Genomic DNA, 23,745 nt, shown 5'->3' with positions numbered 1-23,745 from the left:
TGTATGCTTTCATCTTAACTCCTCACTATAATGTTTGTTCTTTTGTGGTTCTAAAACCCTATCTTATGGTGCCTGTAACTGTAACCACTTATTGGTATGATAATTATGGTCTTGCTGCGTAACATCAACTGTTACCGTTACTGTTATTGTTACTTTGGCAGCAACACCATCGACTCAACAAGTGCATACTGCCCAGTATGTTGATACTATGTCTGGGAATGTTTCTTTGGTGTTGGCAACACAGGAAGTTGTAGAAAGGAAGTAAGAAGTGGGGACGGATGCCCTAGAGGAAGCAATGATGCATGTTGAGACTGAATTGTAGGTTTTGAAAGTAGAGTTAACGTTGTCTTATTGTGCCGACTGCAGTAGACTTGTGTGACACCCCTGAGGGTAAATGAGACAGATTGTGGCTAGGAGGGAAATGAGAATCATGTTTCAAGGGAATATAACGGCTCCAACATTGGTTTGGATTTGGGAAAACTTCACGGTCAGATAGAGACCATGAAACACTCCTGATTAGATTTTACTGCGGCAGGAGCAGCTAATGACTTTTTCCACACCTTCTCTAAATTCATTTCTGGAAAGACTATTCTGTCTACTATTCTTAGCTATGTTGCTATGGGTGCCCTAATCTTGCTCCTCATAATCATCCTTCCTTGTATTGTCAGAGCATTCTTCCTTGTATTGTCTTCGAAGGAGCATTTAGAATTTCACAACTGAATTACACCTGGCTGTTTCAAAAAATAAAAAGAAATGGGGAGATGCTGGGAGCCAGCGTGAGGAATCCTGCCCATGGCAAAAGTCATGAGGAAGGAAGCCCGACAAAACACAAAGGCATGATCAGGCTTCAGGGGTTCCCCCGAGTTTTCCTGAACATCTACCCACAAAAATCAGAGTTGGCTTTATTTTATTGTACTGTGCTTTCCACTCTTCTGCTTCTAAAAGGAATTAACTTAGGGCTCCAGTTAACAGTCTCCTGCATATGAAAGGAATGTTTCAGCTCAAACCCCTTTGATGGCTCTCTACCTTGCCTGACAGGTTCCCCTGGACTTTTTACAACTTGTGAATTGCTTACAGCCCCCCAACTGCAAGAAGCACAAAGCTTAAAGCATCTTAAAGATACAGAACCTTTTCTAAAGAGTTAAAAATTATATTGGTGATGGTTTTCACTGTTGACTTATGACTGCTGCCAGGCCTCCATATTCTTTATCTTTTAGGCACCTGGGAGGATATCAATCAATGTAATCAGGATGCAGAAATAGAAATATAGTACTTTTGATGTTAGCAACACTAGACTTTTGAGTTACTTACTTTTCTTTTTATAAATCACTGTACTCCTTTTACTTGTTATAAATTGTTGCATCCTTGCTATGTAAGAATGTAACTTTATTTAGTGCTTTCTGAGAGTGGCAGCAGACTTTGGGAATAAAAATATAAAGAAGCCTTCTGGTTGACAAACACTTATCAGAAAAGGGCCATAAAATGTTAATTGGCCTTCTGGCCAGAAGATGATGTAAATCACCTAAGACTTCTGTATACAACTAGGTATGCAGAGAGAAAGACTGGTCTCGATAAGAGTCAGGTCTGCTGATGCTGCATAATTTTATATTATCCATTCATCACTATGTACAAAAAAAGGTATAAAAAGCCTTCACAACAATAGAGGACGGGCCAGTCACTGGACTGGTTTCCCCTGTGTCTTTACTCTTTTTTCAGGCTGGATTCTCATCTGGGGCATGGAGGCTCGCCATGTATACTTACTTGCCCCAGCTTTTAAAATCCACACTAGAGGAAGCCCAGGCGGGGCACCCCCTGCTATTCAAGAGGACGCCAGTGGCCTAAAGTAGATGGTGCAAGTTCCTTGTCTTGGAACTTTATTGGTTTTCCATGTGAACCAAGTTATTCAGCCTCTTTTCTCCACTAAATTTTGCTACTATGCTATTTCTTCCTAATTTCTTTTATATTTCTAAATAAATAAGTTTTTCTTCGCCACACTGTCCCCGCTTCGAATTACCCTGGATCAACCAGGGCTGGACGCCGGCCGTATACTTTCTGTACTAATGAATATGGTTTCAGTGTGTCTGCCCTCTGATGCCCTCCTGCAACACCTACCATCTTACTTGGGTTTCTCTTACCTTTTTGTGGGGTATCTCTTCACAGTGCTCCAGCAAACACAGCCACTGTTCCTTACCTTAGACGAGGGGCATCTCCTTATCACCACCGTTCCTGGCCTTCAACGTGGGATAGCACCTCTAGGCCCTCCTGTGCCTGCACACTAGTCAATCTAATCACACTAGGACCACAGCCTTATCTAACTCAATGAAACCAAACCATGGCCACGGGGAAACCAAAGACAGGCGGGTCGTGGTGGAGAGGTCTGACAGAGTCTGTTCCACTGGAGAAGGGAATGGCAAACCAATTCAGTATTCTTGCCTTGAGAACCCCATGGACAGTATGAAAAGGCAAAATGATAGGATACTGAAAGAGGAACTCCCCATGTCAGTAGGTGCCCAATATGCTACTAGAGATCAGTGGGGAAATAATTCCAGAAAGAATGAAAGAATGAAGCCAAAGCAAAAACAATACCAGCTGTGGATGTGACTGGTGATAAAAGCAAGGTCCAATGCTGTAAAGAGCAATTTTGCATAGGAAGCTGAAATGTCAGGTCCATGAATCAAGGCAAATTGGAAGTGGTCAAACAAGAGATGGCAAGGGTGAACATCAACATTCTAGGAATCAGAGAACTAAAATGGACTGGAATGGGTGAATTTAGCTCAGATGACCATTATATCTACTACTGCGGGCAGGAATCCCTCAGAAGAAATGGAGTAGCCATCATGGTCAACAAAAGAGTCCAAAATGCAGTACTTGGATGCAATCTCAAAAACGACAGAATGATCTCTGTTCATCTCCAAGGCAAACCATTCAATATCACAGTTATCCAAGTCTATGCCCCAACCAGTAATGCTGAAGAAGCTGAAGTTGAAAGGTTTTATGAAGACCTACAAGACCTTTTAGAACTAACACCAAAAAAAGATGTCCTATTCATTATAGGGGACTGGAATGCAAAAGTAGAAGTCAAGAAACTCCTGGAGTAACAGGCAAATTTGGCCTTGGAGTACGGAATGAAGCAGGGCAAAGGCTAATAGAGTTTTGCCAAGAAAATGCACTGGTCATAGCAGACACACTCTTCCAACAACACAAGAGAAGACTCTACACATGGACATCACCAGATGGTCAACACCGAAATCAGATTGATTATATTCTTTGCAGCCAAAGATGGAGCTCTATACAGTCAACAAGAACAAGACCAGGAGCTGACTGTGGCTCAGATCATGAACTCCTTATTATCAAATTCAGGCTCAAATTAAAGAAAGTAGGGAAAACCGCTAGACCATTCAGGTATGACCTAAATCAAATCCCTTATGATTATACAGTGGAAGTGAGAAATAGATTTAAAGGCCTAGATATGATAGATAGAGTGCCCGATGAACCATGAAATGCTGTTCTTGACATTGTACAAGAGACAGGGATTAAGACCATCCAATGGAAAAGAAACCCAAAAAAGCAAAATGGCTGTGTGGGGAGGCCTTACAAATAGCTGTGAAAAGAGGAGAAGTGAAAACCAAAGGAGAAAAGGAAAGATATAAGCATCTGAATTCAGAGTTCCAGAGAATAGCAAGAAGAGATAAGAAAGCCTTCTTCAGCAATCAGTGCAAAGAAATAGAGGAAAACAACAGAATGGGAAAGAATAGAGATCTCTTCAAGAAAATTAGAGAGACCAAGGGAACATTTCATGCAAAGATGGGCTCAATAAAGGACAGAAATGACATGGACCTAACAGAATTAGAAGATATTAAGAAGAGGTGGCAAGAACACATGGAAGAATTGTACCAAAAAGTTCTTCACGACCCAGATAATCATGATGATGTGATCACTAATCTAGAGCCAGACATCTTGGAAAGTGAAGTCAACTGGGCCTTAGAAAGCATAACTACGAACAAAGCTAGTGGAGGTGATGGAATTCCAGTTGAGCTGTTTCAAATCCTGAAAGATGATGCTGCGAAAGTGCTGCACTCAATATGCCAGCAAATTTGGAAAACTCAGCAGTGGCCACAGGACTGGAAAAGGTCAGTTTTCATTCCAATTCCAAAGAAAGGCAATGCAAAACAATGCTTAAACTACTGCACAATTTCACTCATCTCACAAGCTAGTAAACTAATGCTCAAAATTTTCCAAGCCAGGCTTCAGCAATACATGAACAGTGAAATCCCTGGTGTTCAAACTGGTTCTAGAAAAGGCAGAGGAACCAGAGATCAAATTGCCAACATCCAGTGGATGATGGAAAAAACAAGAGAGTTTCAGAAAAACATCTATTTCTGCTATATTGACTATGCCAAAGCCTTTGACTGTGTGTATCACAGTAAACTGTGGAAAATTCTGAAAGAGATGGGAATACCAGACCACCTAACCTGCCTCTTGAGAAATCTGAATGCAGGCCAGGATGCAACAGTTAGAACTGGACAGGGAACAACAGACTGTTTCCAAATAGGAAAAGGAGTACGTAAAGGCTGTATATTGTCACCCTGCTTATTTATCTTATATGCAGAACACATCATGAGAAATGCTAGACTGGAAGAAACACAAGCTGGAATCAAGATTGCCAGGAGAAATATCAATAACCTCAGATATGCAGATGACACCACCCCTATGGCAGAAAGTGAAGAGGAGCTAAAAAGCCTCTTGATGAAAGTGAAGGGAGAGAGTGAAAAAGTTGGCTTAAATCTCAAGTTTCAGAAAACGAAGATCATTGCATCCAGACCTATCATTTCCTGGGAAATAGATGGGAAACAGTGGAAACAGTGTCAGACTTTATTTTTGGGGGCTCCAAAATCACTGCAGATGGTGACTGCAGGCATGAAATTAAAAGACGCTTACTCCTTGGAAGAAAAGTTATAACAAACTTAGATAGTGTATTCAAAAGCAGAGACATTACTTTGTCGACTAAGGTCCATCTAGTCAAGGCTATGATTTTCCCTGTGGTCATGTATGGATGTGAGACTTGGATTGTGAAGAAGGCTGAGCGCTGAAGAATTGATGCTTTTGAACTGTTGTGTTGGAGAAGACTCTTGAGAGTCCCTTGGACGGCAAGGAGATCCAACCGGTTCATTCTGAAGGAGATCAGCCCTAGGATTTCTTTAGAAGGAATGATGCTAAAGCTGAAGCTCCAGTACTTTGGCCACCTCATGTGAAGAGTTGACTCATTGGAAAAGACTCTGATTCTGGGAGGGATTGGGGGCAGAAGGAGAAGGGGACGACCGAGGATGAGATGGCTGGATGGCATCATGGGCTCGATGGATATGAGTCTCAGTGCACTCTTGGATTTGGTGATGGACATTGAGGCCTGGCATGCTGCGATTCATGGGGTCGCAAAGAGTCGGACACGACTGAGAGACTGAACTGAACTGAATTGAACTAATGAATATAAGCTAGTGCTAACCATAAGCATTTGGTAACTAGCTAAAAAATTCATAAGATTCCCCAAATCGTCATGTTATTTGAAAAATTAGGGTTTTCGCCAGTCTATGTTAAATACAGGATACATGATGCTTGAGGCCATTGCACGGGGATGATCCAGAGAGATGATATGGGGTGGGAGGTTGGAGGGGGTTTCAGGATTGGGAATTCATGTACACCCGTGGCTGATTCATGTCAACATATGGCAAAACCAATACAGTATTGTAAAGCAAATAATAATAATAATAATTATCAAGTTTTAATATGATACTGATAATGAAACTAATACTGAGTACACCATGATATGCTATGGATGGCAAGTACAACCAAATTTTAAATGATTGATTTATTTATAAACTTACAAGGAAATGTTTTTAAGTTAACATACAAAGTAGGTGAACACATGAGAATAAAATAATACCAAAAATTGATACAATGACATATTCAATAAAAATGATAGCTCCTAATTACCCTGATACAATGAAAATTCCATTTGAATATAAAAAGGAAGACAAAAAATTTAGAAAAATGATAGTTATAGGAGAAAAGAGGTGAAATTACCAGCTGCTTAGTGATAAAGACCTAGTATTTTGGCAAACTAACATGCATGATGTAATTTCAGTAATGTTCATTGTAATAAGCTAAATAAACAATTGATAAAAACAAACCAATAAAGGTTATAAACTAAAATCTAAAAATGAAACTAGTATAACTTTGGATAGATATACTTAGTCGCAGATCTAAAAATGATTCAAGTTAGGAAATGAAAAGATATTAGTCAGAGGATGGGACAATTAGATGGATTTTAAGGTGGACAAACCTATGTCCTTTAGAAGTACAATATCCTTGTTTGCCACAACATGGAAAAAACTTGAAGGCAGCATGCTATGTGAGATCAAACAGTAAAAGGCAAATACTGTATAATCTCACATATATGTTGAATCTAAAAAGGATGAACTAATAGAAATAGAGAGTGGATCGGTTGTTTCCAGAGTCTAAAAGGTGGAAGAGATTGGATATGTTATTCAAAGTGAATAAATGTTAGTCAATGAATAAGTTCTGAGGGTCTAACGTACATGATTATTCTAGTTAACACTTCTGTACAGTAAACTTTAAATTTGCTAGAAGAGTAGATCTTAACTGTCCTCATCAAACACATACTCTAAACTGCAACTATGTGAATTAGTGAATGTGCTAATTAATTTTATTGTGGTAAACATGTCATAATGCATGCATATATCACATTTTCATTTTAAATACCTTACAAATGCTATTTGTCAATTTTATCTGAATAAAGCTTGAAAAAAAAAAGAAAAGTTTTTAAGTGCCAATGGAAAAGACCTGGGTAAAGTACATCACTGTGCAGTCATTATCAACTATTCATTTTTCTGTCACTTTCTCCATGATAACTTCCTTTCCCTCTTTCATCTTGGTCCTGGTTGAATGTCTCTCTCTGTCTCTTTGTGAATCACAGACAGCTACCTACTTAAAGCCTTATTTCTTTCACTCTGTCTGTGAGCATTTTCTGCTAATGAATTGAGCATTCTATCCATTACATCCACAATGTTCCATGTTGTTTAGGGAAATAAACAAACACATAAGAAACAAATACATAAACATACATATAAGAAACTAAAAATGCTAGATGGCATTTTTGAGGGTTAATTATATCTCAGTAGCAAAATTAGCACAGAGATAGCCTCTGCTGTATATATACTATAGTATATATACTATATTATATATGTTGTATGCATACACACAACATATTTTTGAGAAAGTACATAACATAGTGTGTATACTAAAATAATCTCTCCATGAAGACACACATATTGGTTATACTAAGAGTTAAGAACTATGAGCTCCTGATATTTGACTATTTCCTTCAGAATAATCTGTTCCTTTAGAAAGTGTGTTTTTTGGCCATATATCTGAAAAACCTTATAAGATTTATAATAATCCATTGAAACTGCAAAAAAGTCATTAATGTTCTTAGGATTTTTCACTTCCATTGCAAAATTTCCTTATGTGAAAATATTTTTAAATGGCTCTAAAGTCTAAAAAATGCCTCTCTTTTTCAGGGTAGTGTTTGTAAGACATCATGATAGTTTGGGAAAAAATGTCACGGTGGATAAAAAGCTACAGAGAATTCTTATTTTAGATAAAAGTGTTAAAAGTCTATCTCTAGTATATTTTATCAGTTCAGCCAAACTCTTCTGGAGTTGTATCTTATGAGCAACAATATGGCAGAAAAAACATAGTTTGAAATATGATAAAGTCCAATCAAAATAGGGTGTCACTAGACTGCTATGAATAAGCCATCTCACTCCATATGGCAGAAATTCATTACCGTATCTAAATACTTATTTGATCTAAAATAGGCATATTTTATTTGATCTACTTGTATAATATGAAAAAGAAAAAACAACTGAGCCCATTGAAGTAAGACCAAAAATGGAATTAACTGATTCTATTTCTCCCATAAATTGCTTGGTTAAATAACAAATTATGAAAATATTTCTTGGGGGAATTGACAACTCAAATAAAAGTTTGAGCAATAACATATAATATTTTTTTATTTTAGGATTCTAAAAAATTAGAAACTGGCACTAAAAATTTTGATGTATTTCTCTCTACTTCAATCCCCATCCCTACACTTCCTTTTTTATATCACATCCTTCTCATGCATCCACAAATACAGCAAATGTCATTGTAAAAATGCAATATTATCAATGACAGTGTGTAGTAGGCTAATACTACAGCCAAGTTTTTACATCTTGAACATTTCATCCTTGTCACTGAAATACTTAAGTAGAAACATGGCATAACGATGGTAGATTTGAGTGTATGCCTAAGGCAGAGGAGAGAGAGATAGATATGGGACATATAAGCACATTTGTAAAAAGTAATGTTCAGTAATCCAATAAGTACAAAGGTCTCTGCTAAATACAGAGGAAGTGACCTTTTAACCTCCCTGGACATCTATGTCTCTAGAAATGTGTCATGTACCAGACAGTAATGTCACTGTAAACTTAGCACATCATTCTTCCTTTCTAACCTTCTTATTCCCCTATATAAGACAGAGACTTCAACTAGATTACCTATAATGTCTTTTCCCGATGATACAACCTGTCTACATAAGATGTGACTCTACTGCTGTGTAAATCAATCCCAGTACTGGAAAAGATTTGGAAAACATTGAAAAAAAAGGAGTTAGTTTATGTTGAAATCAGAAACTGTACTGTACATGTAGACTGTTTTAACCTTAAATAGTGGTTTCATGAAGCCATCTAAGTAGTAGGAAATTCAGAAGACCAAATACGTTAAAACATAGTCCTTTTATGTGACTCATAATTCCAAGTCAGAATATATAGACTCCTTATCGAAGTGAATATCCAAATGTAGTAGATCTCTAGTAAGTAAAACTTAAATAAAAAGTTAGTAGCAAATAAAAAACATTATGAGTCACCTAAATAATAGTAAGATGTAAATGATTGAATTAGCAACTGTTAATGAGGATGTGGAACAAGTATGGCTTTTACAATTTACAATTGGATAGGAATTGTCTGTATACTTTCTAAAACTCTAAACTGTGTCTAATACCGTAAAACATACAATAATATATTTCATATGGTTCAAAAATGGAATATGACAACCAAAATACTTATATAAAAATGTTTCTCATTGAATTAACGGTAATAATATAAAACTGAAGACAAGATTTTCAGCACTTTAGATAAGGAATTGACAAACATCCTTAAAGTGTTAAATAGAGTATAAGAATTTATAGTCCATAAACCTGGGGGAACAGGCAAATTTGGCCTTGGAATACAGAATGAAGCAGGGCAAAGGCTAATAGAGTTTTGCCAAGAGAACACAATGGTCACAGCAAACACCATCTTCCAACAACACAAGAGAAGACTCTACACATGGACATCACCAGATGGTCAACACCGAAATCAGATTGATTGTATTCTTTGCAGCCAAAGATGGAGAAGCTCTATAGAGTCAGCAAAAACTGAGACCAGGAGGTGACTGTGACTCAGATCATGGACTCCTTATTATCAAATTCAGACTCAAATTGAAGAAAGTAGGGAAAACCGTTAGACCATTCAGGTATGACCTAAATCAAATCCCTTATGATTATACAGTGGAAGTGAGAAATAGATTTAAGGGACTAGATCTGATAGAGTGCCTGATGAACTATAGCTGGAGGTTCATGACATTGTACACGAAACAGGGATCAAGACCATCCCCATGGAAAAGAAATGCAAAGAAGCAAAATGGCTGTCTGGGGAGGCCTTACAAACAGCTGTGAAAAGAAGATAAGTGAAAAGCAAAGGAGAAAAGGAAAGATATAAGCAACTTAATGCAGAGTTCCAAAGAATAGCAAGGAGAGATAAGAAAGCCTTCCTTAGTGATCAATGCAAATAAATAGAGTAACACAACAGAATGGGAAAGACAAGAGATCTCTTCAAGAAAATTAGGAATACCAAGGGAACATTTCATGCAAAGATGACCTCAATAAAGGACAGAAATGGTATGGACCTAACAGAAGAAGAAGACATTAAGAACAGATGGCAATACACAGAACTGTACAAAAAAAGATCTTCACTACCAAGATAATCATGACAGTGTGATCACTCACCTAGAGCCAGACATCCTGGAATATGAAGTCAAGTGGGCCTTAGAAAGCATCATTATGATCAAAGCTAGAGGAGGTGACAGATTTCCAGTTGTACTACACTCAATATGCCAGCAAGTTTGGAAAACTCAGCAGTGGCTAAAGGACTGGAAAAGGTCAGTTTTCATTCCAATCCCAAAGAAAGGCAATGCCAAAGAATGCTTAAACTACCACACAATTGCACTAATCTCACATGCTAGCAAAGTAATGCTCAAAAATTTCCAAGCCAAGCTTCAGTAATATGTGACCTGTGAACTTCCAGATATTCAAGGTGGTTTTAGAAAAGGCAGAGGAACCAGAGATCAAATTGCCAACATATACTGGATCATTGAAAAAGCAAGAAAGTTAAAGAAAAATATCTATTTCTGCTTTATTGACTATGTCAAAGCCTTTGACTGTGTGGATCACAATAAATTGTGGAAAATTCTGAAATAGATGGGAATACCAGACCACCTGATCTGCCTCTTGAGAAGCTTATATGTAGGTCAGGAAGCACCAGTTGGAACTGGACATGGAACAACAGACTGGTTCCAAATAGGAAAAGGCTGTATATTGTCACCCTGCTTATTTAACTTATATGCACAGTTGAGCATGAGAAACGCAGGGCTGGAAGAAGCACAAGCTGGAATCAAGATTGCCAGGAGAAATATCAATAACCTCAGATATGCAGATGACACCACCCTTATGGCAGAAAGTGAAGAGGAATCTAAAAACCTCTTGATGAAAGTGAAAGAGGAAAGTGAAAAAATTGGCTTAAAGCCCAACATTCAGAACTACTAAGATCATGGCATCTGGTTCCATCACTTCACAGGAAATAGATGGGGAAACAGTGGAAATAACATCAAACTTTACTTTTTGGGGGCTCCAAAATCACTGTAGATGGTGATTGCAGCCATGAAATTAAAAGATGCTTACTCCTTGGAGGGAAAGTTTTGACCAAACTAGATAATATATTCAAAAGCAGAGACATTACTTTGCCAACAAAAGTCCGTCTTGTCAAGGCTATGGTTTTTCCAGTGGCTATGTATGGATGTGAGAGTTGGACTGTGAAGAAAGCGGAGTGCTGAAGAATTAATGGTTTTGTACTGTTGTGTTGGAGAAGACTCTTGAGAGTCCCTTAGACTGCAAAGAGATCCAACCAGTCCATTCTAATCTTGAGAAAGAAGAATGGAACTGGAGGAATCAACTTGCCTGACTTCAGGCTCTACTACAAAGCCACAGTCATCAAGACAGTATGGTACTGGCACAAAGACGGAAATAGAGATCAATGGAACAAAATAGAAAGCCCAGAGATAAATCCACACACATATGGACAACCTTATCTTTGACAAAGGAGGCAAGAATATAAAATGGGGAAAAGACAATCTCTTTAACAAGTGGTGCTGGGAAAACTGGTCAACCACTTGTAAAAGAATTAAACTAGATCACTTTCTAACACCGCACACAAATATAAACTCAAAATGGATTAAAGATCTAAATGTAAGACCAGAAACTATAAAACTCCTAGAGGAGAATATAGGCAAAACACTCTCAGACATAAATCACAGCAGGATCCTCTATGATCCACCTCCCAGAATACTGGAAATAAAAGCAAAAATAAACAAATGGGACCTAATTAAAATTAAAAGCTTCTGCACAACAAAGGAAAATATAAGCAAGGTGAAAAGACAGCCTTCTGAATGGGAGAAAATAATAGCAAATGAAACAACTGACAAACGACTAATCTCAAAAATATACAAGCAACTTATGCAGCTCAATTCCAGAAAAGTAAACGACCCAATCAAAAAATGGGCCAAAGAACTAAATAGACATTTCTCCAAAGAAGACATACGGATGGCTAACAAACACATGAAAAGATGCTCAACATCATTCATTATTAGAGAAATGCACATCAAGAGCACAATGAGGTACCACTTCACACCAGTCAGAATGGCTGCGATCCAAAAATCTGCAAGCAATAAATGCTGGAGAGGGTGTGGAGAAAAGGGAACCCTCCTACACTGTTGGTGGGAATGCAAACTAGTACAGCCACTTTGGAGAACAGTGTGGAGATTCCTTCAAAAATTCCAAATAGAACTACCGTATGACCCAGCAATCCCACTGCTGGGCATACACACCGAGGAAACCAGAATTGAAAGAGACACGTGTACCCCAATGTTCATCACAGCACTGTTTATAATAGCCAGGACATGGAAACAACCTAGATGTCCATCAGCAGATGAATGGATAAGAAAGCTGTGGTACATATACACAATGGAGTATTACTCAGCCGTTAGGAAGAATACATTTGAATCAGTTCTGATGAGATGGATGAAACTGGAGCCGATTATACAGATTGATGTAAGCCAGAAAGAAAAACACCAATACAGTATACTAACACATATATATGGAATTTAGAAAGATGGCAATGACGACCCTGTATGCAAAACAGCAAAAAAGACACAGATGTGTATAACGGACTTTTGGACTCAGAGGGAGAGGGAGAGGGTGGGATGATTTGGGAGAATGGCATTGTAACATGTATACTATCATGTAAGAATCGAATTGCCAGTCTATGTCCGACGCAGGATACAGCATGCTTGGGGCTTGTGCACGGTGATGACCTAGAGAGATGTTATGGGGAGGGAGGTGGGAGGGGGGTTCATGTTTGGGAACGCATGTACACCCATGGGGATTCATGTCAATGTATGGCAAAACCATACAGTATTGTAAAGTAAAATAAAGTAAAAATAAAAGACAAAAAAATAACAAAAGCATCAAAAATAAAATAAAATAAATAAAATAAAGGAGATCAGTCCTGGGTGTTCTTTGGAAGGAATGATGCTAAAGCTGAAACTACAGTAAGTTGGCCACCTCATGCAAAGAGTTGACTCATTGGAAAAGACCCTGATGCTGGGAGGGATTAGGGACAGGAGGAGAAGGGGATGATAGATGATGAGATGGCTGGATGGCATCATTGACTCTATGGACATGAGTTTGGTTGAACACTGGGAGTTGGTGATGGACAGGGAGGCCTGGCGTACTGCAATTCATGGGGGTGCAAAAAGTTGGACACGACTGAGTGACTGAACTGAACTGAACTAAACATTGTCACAATTCTCAGATTTTCCCTTTATCACAAAAGCAACTATGAAAATATACAGATAAATGGTATATCCATCTCCAATGAAACTTCGGAGGTCAATATACTGACCCCATCTCTAATTTAGATAAATTACTGTATGATGAGTTTATACCTGGGAAAACTACACAACAATGAGTGTGAATTGTGTAAAAGAAGTCAAAAATAAAGCTGTGAAAACTGTATGTTTTTTATTACTGTATACTTCAAAAGTATCCAAACTGAGTATCATGTGTGCCTATTAAATCTCCTCAATCCTGTCTGACTCTGTTCAACCCTATAGACTGTAGTGTGCCAGTGTCTTCTGTACGTTGGGTTCTCCAGTCAAGTACACTGGAGTGGGCTGTTTTGCCTTCCTCCAGGGGATCTTTCTGACTCAAAGACTGAATCTGTGTCTCTTTTATCTCCCCTCTTGGTAGCTGCATTCTTATCCAGTTGAGTCACCTGGGAAAAGCCTTGAAGTATTATATTTGGTGTCAATTTGTGATGGATGCGGGGGGACAATTTCTGAGATGTTAGTAATGTTTTCTCTTTGTTTTTGTTCTGGAAGCAGAATTTCTTCATTACTAAGCCATACGTTTATAGAAGAACTTTTCTAAATATGTATTGTACTCTTAAAAAAGAGTTTTCCTTAAACAAATCATATTCACTATCAGAGTACTATTTTTTTAAATATGATAGTTTCTTATACAAAATAAGTATTGATTATATATTTGTGAAATTGATATAGTGCACACATTCATATCTTAGTAAACAATTAATCTTTATATTACTAGAAGTACTCCTTTCTTGTAGAACAACACTGTCTATAGCCACCCCCTGGCTCTCCTAGTCATTCTTCCAGCAGCCATGAGACTTAATGAAATTTGGTACCTGATCATGCAGTGAACACTGTATCACAGTACTCCAGATTTGAGGAAAATAAAACCATGTTCTGAGAAAGTTATCTTCTGAGTAGGTAGTTGCCTACCCAGGATTTTACTGTCACCATGAGTGAGTGAGTGAAGTCGCTCAGCCATGTCCAGCTCTTTGTGACCCCATGGACTGTAGCCTACCATTCTCCTCCATCCATGGGATTTTCCAGGCAAGAGTACTGGAGTGGATTGCCATTTCCTTCTCCAGAGGACCTTCCTGACCCAGGGTTCAAACCCAGGTCTTCCTCATTGTATGCAGATGCTTTACCATCTGAGCCACGAGGGGAGTCCAAAATGGGCGCAAGGAAATCCTGAATTTTTTTCTCACTTGCTCTTATCCAATGCATACATTTTCTCCTTGACACATGCTTTTCAGTTATCTCATATCTCCATTTTTTTTGAAACACAAATCCAACTGGGAGATATTTTAGGTTACCCAGCTTGTATTAATAATGTAGCTACCCAAAGCCAGGTTGAAATTGTTGGGTGGGAGTAGATTGAATGGAGGTTATCCTGCGTGGTCTTGAGGAGCAGCACTGACAAAAAACTGATACCAGGTCCGGTTGATTAAAATGTAACCCAAGGGATATTTTTCATCCCAGAAAATAGCATTAATTTTTCCCTCAGGAAAAAATTAATTAGGACTGGAAGAGAATTAGGTGACCAAGGGCTTTGCTACACACATCCACAGTGTGCCAGAAAATAAAAAGATAATGGTCGCAAAGTCTTTTGTAAGACAGAGATATCAGTTTCTTGAGTTTAACTGATGGAACATTATTGACAATTAGTTATGTGACTTAAGCTTTGCCTCAGCTGTTTCTCCACAGGAGGACAGTTGGTATTTGAGGATTGAGGTGGTCACACCAAGAATGGCAGTGACATACAAAAATACATAATAAAGTATCCCTATTATTTTCCCAAAACCAAAAACACAGTAATTACATGAAATTTAGTTTGATGAGTTTCCTAGCTTTAGAGAAGAAAAGGTAGGTTAAAAGCTAGAAAAAATTAAAAGAAATAATCAGAGAAGTAACTCCAAAAATCTGTGTCATTGTTAAATCCCATTTGAGAATTCAGATGAAACGGGAAAAATTAGGTATGATCAGTATTTCTAATTTTAACCCATTTAGCAATATTGCCACTTTATTGTCATTTTCCTAAAAACAGACAATACTGAGCAAACTCATATACAATGTTTCAATTTGCACATCTTCTTGGTGGGTATATCTATTTAATGCTTTGCCTAAATTTTATTATTATAATTTGTTTTTCTATTATTGATGAGAGCATTTCATAAAGTTTGGATACTAGTTCTTTTTCAGATGTGTAGATATTCTTTTCAAATATTTTATTCACTTTTCAGATGTATATTAATATATATGTAATAAATATATAATGCAAATATATAAAATATATATATATAGAAAATAATTACCCCTAAAATATTATCTTATTTATATATCCACACTGCAGCAGTTATCTCTTGCTGCCTAAACAGTATTCCAAAACCACATGACTTAAATAGCTTCCTGTGTAGCTTAGTTGGTAAACATTTCCCTGCAATGCCAGAGACCTGGATTCAATTCCTGGGTTGGGAAGTTCCCCTGGAGAAGGAAAGGTCACCCCACTCCAGTATTCTTGCCTGGAGAATTCCATGGACAGAGGAGCTCGACAGGCTACATATGGGCTCACAAGAGTTGGACATGACTTAGCAGTATCTTTCTTTAATATATTTTTAATTTTTTAAAATACAAATTTATTTATTTTAATTAGAGGTTAATTACTTTACAATATTGTATTGGTTTTGCCATACCTTAACATGTATCTGCCACAGGTATACACGTGTTCTCCATCCTGAACCACCCTCCCTCCTCCCTTCCCGTACCATCCCTCTGGGTCGTCTCAGTGCACCAGCCCCAAGCATCCAGTATCATGCATTGAACCTGGACTGGTGACTCATTTCATATATGATATTACACATGTTTCAATGCCATTCTCCCAAATCTCCCACCTTCTCCCTCTCCCACAGAGTCCAAAAGACTGTTCTATACATCTGTATCTCTTTTGCTGTCTCGCGTACAGGGTTATTGTTACCATCTTTCTAAATTCCATATATATGTGTTAGTATACTGTATTGTGTTTTTCTTTCTGGCTTATTTCACTGTGTATAATAGGTTCCAGTTTCATCCACCTTATTAGAACTGATTCAAATGTATTATTTTTAATGGCTGAGTAGTAGTTAAATATAATCACTGATTCATTATTTTGTTCATCCTCATGTTGACTGAGGTCACATGAAATATTCAGTGGAAGGATAGGCTAGGTTATAAGGTAACTCACATCTGTCACTGGATGAGAATGGCTGGACAGATGAGCTCATATTCTCCTCTTCCGCCTTTAAGCAATCTCAGAATCTGTCACAAGGTATTCTCAGATGGTTAGATGGACTTCCTACCTGGTATCACATGGCTTTAAGATATTGTCTTTAAAGGCTTAATGCAGGATTGACTCACAGGGGTTCCCCTGGAGGCCCAATGGGTGACTCCATGTTTCTACCGCAGGCACACTTCCATCCCTGGTTGGGAAATAAGATCCCACATGTTGTGTAGTTCAGAGTGGGCAGAGAGGAGAAACACAAAACTGACTTACATTATTTCTGCCAATATCTGTTGGGTAAAGCAGCTACTGCTACTGCTGCTAAGTTGCTTCAGTCGTGTCCGACTCTGTGCGACCCCATAGACGGTAGCCCACCAGGCTCCCATGTCCCTGGGATTCTCTAGGCAAGAACACTGGAGTGGGTTGCCATTTCCTTCTCCAATGCATGAAAGTGAGAAGTGAAAGTGAAGTCACTCAGTCGTTTCTGATTCTTGGCAACCCCATGGACTGAAGCCTACCAGGCTCCTCCACCCATGGGATTTTCCAGGCAAGAGTACTGGAGTGGGGTGCCATTGCCTTCTCCGAAAGCACCTAACGTGTAGCAAATATTCAAAGAGAGGATAAATAGATAATGTATCTATAAAAAATATGTGTGAAAAATGACAGTTATCTTTAATCTACCCAAACTGTCATTTTCCCATTGTAGAACTCTGTAATTTCTAATTCCAGATAGATTTATTAATAGCTTTAATTCTTTAATTAGATCTGTCAGAGCTTGTGTATAATCTTTTTCAATGTTGTTGTATATATACTTACACAAAATCCCTGACTGAAGCAGTACATCTACAGCACACATAAAAATTAAGAGTGATTGGTAATTAACCTCCATTAAAATAATAAATTTAAATTTAAAAAAAAGAATGATTGGCATTTAAATCATTCAGGTCACTGTGAAAGCAAGATTAGTTCAGAGACCTCAGGAAGTACCCTTATCACACCAGATACAGAGAGGTTAGAGTGAGTTTTAGGAGTACAGAGAATTTCATTGCTCTCTGTTGAGAAGGATTTGGGGAAGACCATAAAGTGAAAATTTTGATATATATTTTCTCAAGAACGAATATGCATAATTGCAAGCAAATTATTTTAAGAAATAAAGCAGAACTCTACTGATGTAGAAAACTCTTCTCCATGCATAATTATTTTAAAGTAGTCATTTTTGCACATATGAGCTATTGTGGTTTAGTTGCTAAGTCATGTCTGACTCTTGCAGTCCCATGGACTATAGCCTGCCAGGCTCCTGTCAATGGGATTCTCCAGGCAAGAATACTGGAGTGGGTTGCCATTTCCCTCTCCAGGGGATCTTCCCAACCCAGGAATCTAACCCAGGTCTCCTGTATTGCAGGCAAATTCTTTACCAACTGAGCTGTCAGGGCAACACATGTGTATCCGAAGAAAAATCCCAAAATAGGTATATTTCTTTTCTTTGTATATCATTCTCCACTTTAATAGACAGAAGTACTGAGTGAACAATATTTTAAAAGCACTACCTACCCAAATCATTTTATCAAGGGGTTTAGAAAATAGAAAATAAACATGCTCTTATTCTTGAGGCCTTAAATGTAGTAAAGAGATTCTTACATGAATAAAATAAGCATAATTCAGAGAAGGGTGCACTGCTTAGAGAATATGAAGAAGTTACAAAGTTAATGAAATATTCTTGGACATGTGGTTGGAGGATGGGAATAAAAGGTTCTCTGATGATGAAGTCTGCTTGAAAGGTAGCACTAACAGAATGACATGGCATCATTATTCTAAATATCCAAAGAGTAGAAATAACCAAATGTTCATCCAGCTGAGGACAGGATCAATAAACTGTGTTATATCCATCCATATAATGAAATATTATTATGCTAACTAATGAAACAGATTTCTGACACAAGCACAATGTGGCTGATATTATATTTACTTAAATATTTTACTGAAGCAAATATGCTGCTTTTGCTGCTAAGTTGCTTCACACGTGTCTGACTCTGTCCGACTGCATAGATGGCAGCCCACCAGGCTCCTCTGTCCCTGGGATTCTCCAGGCAAGAATTCTGGAGTGGGTTGCCAGTTCCTTCTCCAATGCACACATGCATGCTAAGTCACTTCAGTCATGTCTGACTCTGTGTGACCCCATAGACGGCAGCCCACCAGGCTCCTCCATCCACATGACTCCCCAGGCAAGAATGCTAGAGTGGGTTGCCATTTCCCTTTCCATGAAGCAAATATAGTATAGTATTTCACTAAAGAAAAGAAGCCTGAAAGGAAAAAAATTTTTTTTTCATTGCATGCTTCTGTTTATATTCAAAACCAAGAATAGGAAACCACATAGACTCAGAACATAAATTAAAGGTTTCAGCGGTGGGGGAGGTTTCAGAGAGGGAGCAAGTGCTAATAAGTACAGTTTTCTTATGAGACTGATGAACATTTTCTGAATGCAGATGCTGGTGATAACTGAACAACCTTGAAAATATAATAAAAACAAAACAAATAGAAAAACTGTATACATTAGAAGGGTGAATTTTATGGTATATGTATTACATGTCAATATTAAGGAAAATACAGTTGAAATACAATTTAATTCCTAAATGAGTTATGAAGGATAAAGTTTCAAAAACACAATGAACAATCCAAAAGCTTTGGAAATGATTGAGGGAGATCTTTTTGAGTTTCATTAGTTTTCCTCTGTAACTACAGAAGAAGGAGATAGTTTCAGGGTAACTGTAAAACAATCTTACAAACAATTTACAGTATCCTTCTTACCATAGCACAATTGGGTGACAACAATGAAGCACAAAAACTCACCTTTTGCCAAGCTGTTTCTGAGTTCACAACAGAATATACAGAAGCAGGGAAATAATTAATAAAGTGTATGAGCATTAACTTTAGGGATTTAAGTCCCAGTGTACCTGGTGAAATAAAAAACTATCTGCCTATTGTTCAGCTACCCAAGACCTCATTTCAGGTAGATTTCCAGATCCTAACTTAAAGAACATAAGAGAAAATACTTAACTTTTAGAGGAAAAAAAAATTATAAGTGAAGCATTTTATGCCAGCTTACCTATTAAAACCTCCATTTAATGACAAGAAATAATATTTTCTTTTCAGAATAAGGAGGATCTGTCTAAACTTACTGATATCCATGATATAACAATTTATTATTTACTTTATTTACTCTTAGTTCATAAAGTGAAAGAAAGTGAAGTCACTCAGTCGTCTCTGACTCTTTGCGACCCCATGGACTCTAACCTACCAGGGTCCTCTGTCCATGGGATTTTCCAGGCAATAGTCTTGGAGTGGATTGCCATTTCCTTCTCCAAGGGATCTTCCCAAACCAGGGATGGAACACAGGTCTCCCACATTGTAGACAGACGCTTTACCGTCTGAGCCACCAGGGAAGTCCAAAGGAAAGCCTTTAATCCTTTCATCATTGGGCAAGTGTATACAGAAATTTAAGGTATGTTTTGTTTTATTGAAAATTTCGTGTGGATACCAAAATGTTGTTGCTGAACAATATGATGCCGGGATTCTTGGCCTCCAGAGGAGAAGAATTCAATCCGGGGCCATAGACAAGGCTTGATCCCTCAGAGCTTTTGTGTAGTAAAGTTTTATTAAAGTATAAAGGAGACAGAGAAAGTTTCTGACATAGGCATCAGAAGGGGGCAGAAAGAGTACCCCTCTGTTAGTCTTCAGCTGGATGTTACATAGTCACTAGCAGTCTGTTAATGAAAGAAAGGAATGTCTTAAAACTCAGAATGGCACCATGCCCCTCACACATAAGATGCATTTTGGAATAATCTTGGCACCAGATGATTCATCCCAGGCCATAAAACGATTGACTTGAATCTTGTAGAAGGGCAGATCACCATACAAATAGTTTCATTTACATAGATTAGGGGAACAATATCTGAATATAACATACTGCTTTATCAAGTAGGTTCTGAGCCATTAGGCAGAACTGGGGTAAATGCATAGTACATTAACATAGCTTAAGACAAATGTTTCCACAAGAAAAATGCATTGGTTAACTCAAGGTTTGAGAATAGTTAACTTCAGGTGAAACCAGGTGTCATTATGACAACACAGTATTTTAAGAGAAACCTTTGTTTAAATTTGTATAGAGAAGGAAAAAGTCCGCTAGTTTGTTTCCTCCTGCCGCTTAAGGGAGATAAAAATGTCTGACACTTGCAGCCTATTTTCTCAATTTGGAGACCCCTGGCCTTCCTACCTGTTACCCTTTCAGTACCACAATAAAAATAAAAAGGGACAAATTCATCTGCATGCGAATCATGAGCATGTATACTTAAGTAGGCCTAAGGAAAAAGTTCAGTCACTCAGTCATGTCTGACTCTGCAAATCCATGGACTGCAGCACGCCAGGCCTCCTTGTCCATCACCAACTCCTGGAGTTTACCCAAACGCATGTCCATTGAGTTGGTGATGCCATCCAACCATCTCATCCTCTGTCGTCCCCTTCTCCTCCTGTCTTCAATCTTTCCCAGCACCAGAGTCTTTTCAAATGAGTCAACTCTTCACATCAGGTGGCCAAAGTATTGGAGTTTCAGCTTCAACATCAGTCCTTCCAATGAACACTCAGGACTGATCTCTTTTAGGATGGACTGGTTGGCTCTCCTTGCAGTCCAAGGGACTCCCAAATGTATTCTCCAACACCACAGTACAAAAGCATCAATTCTTTGGTGCTCAGCTTTCTTTATAGTTCAAATGTCACATCTGTACATGACTAATGGAAAAATCATAGCCTTAACTAGATGGAACTTTGTTGGCCAAGATGCTGGTGGACAAATTTGGCAAGAACAAGTCAATATCCTTCAGTGTCTGTGCTCTGCAGTTCCTTGTCTTCTGTATCTCTACGGATTCTGAATCTCTTCTGCTGGCAGTGATGGCCTATGACTGGTACAAGACCATCAGCAGCCCCTTGCTCTTTGCAGTCAGCATGTCCAGCGGGATGAGCTCCCTGCTCGTGGCTGGGGTTTACCTGGTGGGAATGATAGATTGACACATTAGCATTCCACTTATGTTTCTGTGGGTAAAATGAAAGTAACTATTTCTTATGTGATTTACCTCCACTTTTCCTCCTTTCCTGCTCTGATATACAGGTCAATGGATTGGCATTATTCCTGCTTTTTTGATTCATTGAACTGAGTACCATTTCAGGAGTCCTTGTCTCTTATTGTTATACTACTCTTTCAGTCTTGAAGATCCACTCTGTTGAGGGGAGGTTCAAAACATTCTTCCCCTGCACCTCCCATCTAACTGCAGTGGCAATTTTCCAAGGAACTCTGCTTTTTATGTATTTCAGGCCGAGTTCATCCTAATTCTCTAGATCAAGAAAAGATGACCTCATTGTTTTACAGTCTTGTGACTCCAATGTTAAACTCTCTGATTTACAGTCTAAGGAACAAATATGTGAAACAGGCTCTGGAAAAAGTGAAACTTAAAAGATGGGGTTAAATGTATATATTTCACACACAAAAACACATTTTTGATTTTGTATTTATAGAATTATATTTCATCACACAAGAGAACCAAAAATTCCCCAATGCTTAAAATGTTATAAATGAGCATTTGCTATATAGCCCAAATTTTAGAAATGTTACAGTCTCCAAATACAGCATGCTCATATGTATCAAAAATGTATATATAGCACCTCCTCTTTGTTGAAAAATTTCCTGAATTTTCTAACTCGATCAAATTTCATTGGTTTATTCTTTCATTCAAACAACGTTTCAATTTACCTGAAGATTTGTTATGTGCTTCCTGAGAGATTTTTGAGCATTATTTATATTTAATGGGACATACTGTACCATCTGTACTAATGAATATAAACTAGTGTCACCAACAAGCATTAATTAACTAAGCAGGTAAGTAATTCAGCAGAAGCCCAACAATCATGAAATAAAATATTGAGTGTTATGAATCCAAAGCAAAATCTAAAACTAGTATGTCTTGGAAAGATATATTCAGTCGCAAATCTAAAATTTATTCAAGTTGGTAAATGAAAAAATATTAGTCAGGGAATCTGATAATTAAATGAGCTATGAGGTGGACAAGCTCATGTATTTTAGAAGTAAAGAAGTCTGGTTCACCACAACATGAAAGAACCATGAAGTCATTACTCTAAGTGAACAAAGTCAGACAGTGAAAGATAACTACTGTATTATCTCACATGCATGTTGAATACAAAAAGGATTAATTTATAGAAATACAGAGTAGATTAATTGTTTTCAAGGTCTGGTATGTGAAAGAAGTTTGAAATATTTGTCAAAGTGTACAACTTTTCTATTGTATGATGAGTAAGTTCTGGGACTCTAATGTATACTCTGACTTTAGTTAACAATTCTGTAATTTAAACTTTAAATTTTCTAGAAAATTAGATCTTAACTGTCCTCATTATAGCTGCACTCCAAATGGTAGCTATGTGAATTAATGAATGTGTTAACTAATTTTATGTAGTGATCATGTCACAATGTGTTCTCAGTCACTTTAGTCATGTCCAACTCTTTTGCAACCCCATGGACTGAGGTCCATCAGGCTCCTCTGTCCATGGAGATTCTCTAGGCAAAATACTGGAATGGGTTGCAATGCCCTTCCCCAGGGGATCTTTCAGACCCAGGAATTGAAACCATGTCTCTTATGTTTCCTGTATTGGCATGTGAGACCTTTATCACTTGTGCCATCTGGAAAGCCCAGTCATAATGCATACATGTGTCTAATCTTCACCTTGTACACCTTACACATGATAATTGTCAATTTTGTCTGAATAAATCTTAAGAAAAGAAAGGAAAGAAAGTTTAGGGGACAGTGGAAAAGACCTTGATAAAGTACATCATTGGACTATCATTATCAGTTATCAATATTTTTATAACTTTCTCCATGAAAATTTCTTTCTCTTCTTTCCTCTTCTTGACCCTTGTTGAATGTCCTCTTTATCCCTTTGTCATTCACATACAACCATCTACTTAAAGCATTATTTTATTTCACCTTGTTTGTGAGAAATCAACTCCATTATCCAAAAAAACTCCATGTTTTCCACATCACAATGGAGGAGTAAATAAATACATAATAAACTGAAAA

The 23,745-nt window shown here is 37.8% G+C and overlaps 1 pseudogene; it reads left to right on the top strand.

Annotated features, from left to right (window-relative positions):
• Nucleotides 1-21,439: 21,439 nt before the first annotated feature.
• On the top strand, nucleotides 21,440-22,122 carry LOC121820500 (olfactory receptor 5W2-like; annotated as a pseudogene).
• Nucleotides 22,123-23,745: the final 1,623 nt, after the last annotated feature.

This window comes from Ovis aries, chromosome 10 (assembly GCF_016772045.2).
Source record: "Ovis aries strain OAR_USU_Benz2616 breed Rambouillet chromosome 10, ARS-UI_Ramb_v3.0, whole genome shotgun sequence".
Classification (NCBI taxonomy): domain Eukaryota; kingdom Metazoa; phylum Chordata; class Mammalia; order Artiodactyla; family Bovidae; genus Ovis; species Ovis aries.
The sequence above is the reverse complement of the archived record's forward strand: the minus strand, read 5'-3'. Positions and strand labels throughout refer to the sequence as shown.